The sequence below is a fragment of the Acinonyx jubatus genome, chromosome A1 (assembly GCF_027475565.1).
Source record: "Acinonyx jubatus isolate Ajub_Pintada_27869175 chromosome A1, VMU_Ajub_asm_v1.0, whole genome shotgun sequence".
Classification (NCBI taxonomy): Eukaryota; Metazoa; Chordata; class Mammalia; order Carnivora; family Felidae; genus Acinonyx; species Acinonyx jubatus.
The window spans coordinates 228,620,747-228,627,876 of record NC_069380.1 but is presented as its reverse complement, the minus strand read 5'-3'; positions in this window follow the sequence as shown (position 1 = coordinate 228,627,876).

The following is a 7,130-nucleotide window of genomic DNA, read 5'->3' as shown; positions in this document are numbered from 1 at the left end:
AATACTCCATTGTGTGTGTGTGTATGTATATATACATACCACATCTTCTTTATCCATCCATCCATTGATGGACATTTGGGCTCTTTCCATACTTTGGCTATTGTTGATAGTGCTGCTGCAAACGTTGGGGTGCACATGTCCCTTCGAAACAGCATACCTGTATCCCTTGGATAAATACCTGGTATTGCAATTGCTGGGTCATAGGGTAGTTCTATTTTTAATTTTTTGAGGAACCTCCATACTGTTTTCCAGAGTGCCTGCACCAGTTTGCATTCCCACCAGCAGTGCAAAAGAGATCTTCTCTCTCCACATCTTTGCCAACATCTGTTGTTGCCTGAGTTGAAATGTTAGCCATTCTGACAGGTGTGAGGTGATATCTCATTGAGGTTTTGATTTGTATTTCCCTGATGATGAGTGATGTGGAGCATTTTTTCACATGTCGGTTGGCCATCTGGATGTCTTCTTGGGAGAAATGTCTATTCGTGTCTTTTGCCCATTTCTTCACTGGATTATTTGATTCTGGGGTGTTGAGTTTGATAAGTTCTTTATAGATTTTGGATGCTAACCCTTTATCTGATATGTCGTTTGCAAATATCTTCTCCCATTCTGTCAGTTGCCTTTTAGTTTTGCTGATTGTTTCCTTCACTGTGCACAAGCTTTTTATTTTGATGAGGTCCCAATAGTTCATTTTTGCTTTTGTTTCCCTTGCCTCCGGACATGTGCTGAGTAAAAAGTTGCTGCGTCCAAGGTCAAAGAGGTTTTTGCCTGCTTTCTCCTCGAGGATTTTGGTGACTTCTTGTCTTACATTGAGGTCTTTCATCCATTTTGAGTTTCTTTTTGTGTATGGTTTAAGAAAGTGGTCCAGGTTCATTCTTCTGCATGTTGCCTACCAGTTTTCCCAGCACCATTTGCTGAAGAGACTGTCTTTATTCCACTGGGTATTCTTTCCTGCTTTCTCAAAGATTAGCTGGTCATACATTTGTGGGTCCATTTCTGGGTTCTCTATTCTGTTCCATTGATGTGAGTGTCTGTTTTTGTGCCAGTATCATACTGTCTTGATGATTACAGTTTTGTAATACAGCTTGAAGTCCGGGATTGTGATGCCTCCTGCTTTGGTATTCTTTTTCAAGATTGCTTTGGCTATTCGGGGTCTTTTCTGGTTCCATACAAATTTTAAGATTGTTTTAGCTCTGTGAAGAATGCTGGTGTTATTTTGATAGGGAGTGCATTGAATATGTAGAGTGCTTTGGGTAGTATCGACATTTTAACAATATTTGTTCTTCCTATCCAGGAGCATGGAATCTTTTTCCATTTTTTTGTGTCTTCTTCAATTTCTTTCATAAGCTTTCTATAATTTTCAGTGTATAGATTTGTCACCTCTTTGGTTGGATTTATTCTTAAGTATTTTCTGATTTTTGGTGCTATTGTAAATGTGATCGATTCCTTGACTTCTCTTTCTGTTGCTTCATTGTTGGTGTATAGGAATGCAACCGATTTCTGTACATTGATTTTATATCCTGCAACTTCGCAATTCATGGATCAGTTCTAGTATGATTTTTAAAAAGTTTCAAACCAATAGCTACCACACTTAATTTAATTTTTAAAAAAATTTTTTTTTGAGAGAGAGAGAGAGAGCACAAGCAGGAGAGGGACAGAGAAAGAGGGAGAGAAAGAATCTCAAGCAAGCTCCCCCCTGTCAGCAAAGAGCCCGATGCAGGGCTCAATTTCATGAACCATGAAATCATGACCTCAGCCAAAATCAAGAGTTGGATGTTAATGATTTTAAAATGCTACACATGTTCTGGTTAAAATCAGGAACATGATAATCATCACTGTTGTTATTTTATATAATTCTTAAAGTTCTGATTTATGCAATAAAATGTGGAACAAAAATAAAAATATAACCATTAAGAAGGATAAGGCAAAAGTTATTAAAAATTGCAAAAAAAAAGATTTAAAAATCCAAAAAAAAAATCAATGAGTAAAAAATGTCAGAGAATAAGAAAATTCAGTAAAGTTGAACCCTTAATTCTAACTCATGCCCCAGAAACATAAAAATCTAAATAGGTAGATATCTTGTTCTCAGCACATTCATAACACTAAGCATCAAGGAATAACCTCGTTAGGGAAAGATAATTCTATTGTGAAAAACAAAATATTTTTAAAAAACTAAAGGAGCACCATGCTATATTCATAGATAAGAACATGATGAATATTTTAATATATGCATTTTCTTCAGTGAATATATAGTTCCAATGGAATTCTAATCAAAATCTGAATAGATTTTTTTCTTGGGACTTGAAAATATGATTCAAAACCTCCTGAAAATAAGCTTGTACAAACATCTTAGGTATATTCTATGTTAGTAGTTTTCAAATGAATTATTTACCTTTGATTGCTATAGCAATATCATAAAATAATATGCATACCATCCCCAAAGGTTTTCAATATTATGTAAAAATTGGAATCCCAAAATTCCGGGTTAATCTTTTAAATGTTTGTATAAAAAAGCACCTTTCTGTAAAAGTCCAGTATTCAATTTTGTTATTAGTAAATTTGAGACAGATTTGTTCATTGACAGTTTAAAAATGTGCTGTCACAGGAAAACATAAAAAGGGGGAAGTAGGTACCTTTACGATATATATAAACACACCTGACAAGTCAGCAAATTTTGTTTTAACAGCCACAACAACACATTTTTTAGTAATAACACCCTATGAAGGCAGAGAATATTCTGGAAATGCCGTGTGCTTGCAGATACGGCCAGACTTCACAGACTTCATGGAAAAATACGATTTAAAAACTTTTTTCAAATGAAAAATTAAAAGAAAAATTTGTATTTGTTCTTTGTCTTTGTGTCCCAAATTTATTTATCCTATCCCACGATATTTTAGTACATATAGTGAAAATGAAGTGACATCTGACTCTTTTTGCAGGCAAGGAGTTTTACAATACAAAAGACTTGACCACTTAAGACCTAAGCTGAAAGAAGGTTCTGGCTTACTTCAGTGTGCATAGCACTAAACTATAGGAATGTCAAGAAAAATGTCAGATGGTACAGTACAAAAGAGTAGATCAAAGTCAGGATCTTGAAGAGTATCTGCACTCCCATGTTAGTGCAGTATTATTCACAATAGGCAAGGTGCAGAAACAATCCAAGTGTTCCTCATGAAGGAGTGGATAAAGAAAATATACTTGCAATGGAATACTACTCAACATTAAAAAAAGGAAATTGTGCCATATGAAACAACATGGATGGACCTGGAGAACATCGTGCTAAGTGAAATAAGACAGACACAGAAAGAAAAATACTGCATGATTCCACTTATATGAGGAAACTAAAATAAACTCTTAGGAGCAGAGAGTAGATTGGTAGTTGCCAGAGGCTCGGGGAAGGGGAGAATAGGGAATTGTTCAATGGGTATAAACTTTCAGCTACACAAATGAGTAAGTTCTAGAGATCCGCTGTATAAAATAGTTCCTGTAGGGGGCGCGAGGGTGGCTCAGCCAGTTGAGCATCCAATTCTTGACTTCTGCTCAGGTCATGATCTCAGGGTTCATGAGTTTAAACCCCACATTGGGCTCTGCACTGGTGGCGAGGAGCCTGCTTCAGATTCTCTCTCTCTCTCTCTCTCTCTCTCTGCCCCTCATCCATTCACGTGCACTCGGTCTCTCTCTCTCTCTCTCTCTCTCTGTCTCTCAAAATAAATAAATAGAAACATAAAAAACTAGTGCCCGTAGTTAACGATGCTGTATTACATGCTTAAAATATTTGTATAAAGGGTAGATCTCATGAGAAGTGTTCCTACCACCAAAAAAAGAGGGAGTGGTCATCAAGAAACTTTTGGAGGTGACAGATATGTTTATTACCTGTGCCTAATGAATGCCCTTGAACCACTACTCAAAAACAGAGGCTCATACCAAATGCCAAAGTCAGATTCTATCACCAAAACTCACATAGTCTCAAGGATTCTGTTATTTTTTTCCCCTGGCATCTAAAACTCTATATCCACTCCCCCTGTGGACCTTAATTACTTGTGGGAAAAACAAGTGCTGGGATGTTCAGCCATATTTGTGGGCAGTTGTGATAGGAAATTTGATGTAAGCTGACTGCCCATTGGCCACCTTGCCTTTCTTCCCTCTACAAGCCTGTATTCTTTTTTTTTTAAATTTTTTTAACGTTTATTTATTTTTGACACAGAGAGAGACAGAGCATGAATGGGGGAGGGTCAGAGAGAGGGAGACACAGAATCCGAAACAGACTTGAGGCTCTGAGCCGTCAGCACAGAGCCTGACGTGGGGCTCGACACGGACCGCGAGATCATGACCTGAGCTGAAGTCGGCCGCTTAACCGACTGAGCCACCCAGGCGCCCCAAGCCTGTATTCTTTTAATTGCAGCATGCTGTTTCTGGTTCTTGACAGTGCCCTCTACAAAGACATTGTTAGCTAAAGGCCGGTAGCATCTTTGAAGAAATAATTCACTTTTTTCTTATATCGACAAAAGTTTATAAGGGTCTCTGGGGCATCATCAGCCCAAAGAGGAAACACAACTCTGCACCCTTGACAGAAAAGAATCAGATAATTGTTTCAAAGTTCTTCAGAGAAAGAGGTCCCATTATTTCTCAGGTAACCTATTTCCGTGTCTTCTAAACTCTGAAAAAAATTCTGGTGTTTAACCCAATCCCAATGTGTGAAAAAACAGAGCTTCACTCTGCCTTAAACCAAAAAATGAATCCATAAAGTTCTGAGCACAATGAGATTTACCCCCAACTTTTTTTTCTTCTTCTTCTCCTTCCCCTCCTCCCCCTCCTCCTCCTCCTTCTTCTTTGAGAGAGAGAGAGAGAGAGTGCAGGGGAAGGGAAGAGAGAGAGAATCTCAAGGAAGCTCCATAATGTCAGCACAGATCCCAACATGGGTCTTGATCTCACAAACTGTGAGATCATGACCTGAGCCGAAATCAAGAGTCTAATGGTCAACCGACTGAGTCACCCAGGTGCCCCTGCATCATTGTCTTTTTCTTGAGATTCTAGGGATGGTGACATAGTTTGTTCCTGACTGTGTTCCCCCCCCCACACACACACAAACAACTAACAATTCTTTAAGAATATGAAACTACTGAGAGAATCCTAGAACACAAGGGTGAGGCCAAAGTAACCACTGCCTGCACCACAGAGACCGAGCCAGACTATTAGAAGTCAGGAGAAATGCCTACATACTGATCACCTTGCCCCTCCCCCCAGTCAGCACACCACTGGGCAGAGAGGACTCCCCTGAGCCTTCAGTTCTTCTAGGGGGACAAAAGGAACCCCGGCGTGGGGACAACCTGTTTCCCTTACCTGCATTGTGGATCTCTTTCCAGAAGCCCCTACTCTGATCTCCCACCACTGGGGTTGCAGGGGAAGCTGTAGGACTCAGCCACTGGGAACCTGAGTGTGACAGGGAAAGGGAGAGGAGCTCACAACAACCAGCACAATGGCACACAATCACAATTGAGCCAATGGTTCTTTCTCTGTCTCTGTCTCTGTTTGTCTCTCTCTCTTTCACTGCAAGATGGTGGATGATCGTCTCCCATGCTCAGATGCTTGGTCTCGGGCTGTGGTGTTTGACACAAATCAGTGATTTTTCAGAACTTGGAAGGTGCCCACCACTGGCACTGGTGTATTTTTTGTCACTTCAGAACACCTATGGACAGTCTTTTCCTTTTCCATCCAAGAGTAAGCTTAGGAATGCGTTGCTTCGTTCTAGGTCAGTGGATAGGTTCCTCGTTAAAGTTCGCGAAAAGAAAAAGATTCCATTGAGCCAATGGACAGCAGTGATTCCGTTAGTGATGATGAAAGTCGTCCTACACAATAACCCGCCTCTCTCTTGTCTCCCTCAGGCCAGCCACGAAGGTTTTCAAAGGTAAGTGCAAGTTAATTTGTTTATTTTTCTTTACATTTTGTATTTCCTTTATCATTTTGTGTTATATTACAGTATTGTAATCACTTTTAGATGAATATTCTTGGGTTGTGGAGTGAATCATCCAAGTTTCCATTATTTCTTACGGGGAAATTCACTTTGATATACAAGTGCTTTGGATTGGAAGCATGTTTCTGGACCGAATTATGCTCACAAACCAAGTTTTTACTGCATATCCAATGGATTTTATCCAGTCATTTAAAAAAAAAAAAAAGAAAATTCAACCATTTGAAACAACATGGATGGAACTTGAAGGGATTATGTTAAGTGAAATAAGTCAGACAGAGAAAGACAAATACTGTGTGTTCTCACTTACATGTGGAATCCGAAGAAATAAATAAATAAGCAAACCAAAGAAAAAGAGATCAGACTGTACGTAGTTACCAAAGGTAAAAGGTGTGCGGAGGGAGAGTTGGAGGAAGGGGGTCAAAGGTAAAAATTCAGGTAAATGATAAATCAGTAGTAGGGATGTACTGGGGATGTACAAAATCATACAACATGATGACTGCAGTTAACAGTGCTATGTGATTTATCAAAAAGTTGTTAAACAAGTAAATCCTAGGAGTTCTAATCACAAGAAGAAAATTTGTTCTCTTCTTTTCATTGTATCTATAGGAGACGGTATGTTAGCTGAATTTATTGTGTGATTCTTTCATAATATCTATAAATAAAACAATTATCCTGTATGCCTTAAACTTATGTATGTATATGTGTGTGTGTGTGTATAAGTTTAAATATATATATATAGATAGATAGATAGATATAGATATATAGTCATATGTCATTATTCTCAACAAAACTGAGGGGGGGGGACCCAAATTTCAATCATCTTGCTCTTAAACAAGCAAGTAGTATGAGAATGTCACTAGAATCCATAATTCTAGACTCACTTCAACTCTTCTTGGGTTATCTCTTGTGGGTTTCTTGAAGAGCATTGCATGAAATTATACAAATGTCTAAAAAGGCACTGAGGAATTTTTTTCCTCTTCCAAATTTTAAATTTTAGACAGATACTTGGAAGAAGAAATAAATCTTGGTATCTTTCATTTCCTGTCTGCCTATTTTTCTCTGAAAAAAAAAAAGGTGGTTTGACCACCATTCTTATTCTACAATTTATTTCTATTTATAGAAAATTGAGGCTTTTAACATCACCAGCCACACTGTCTGCTTC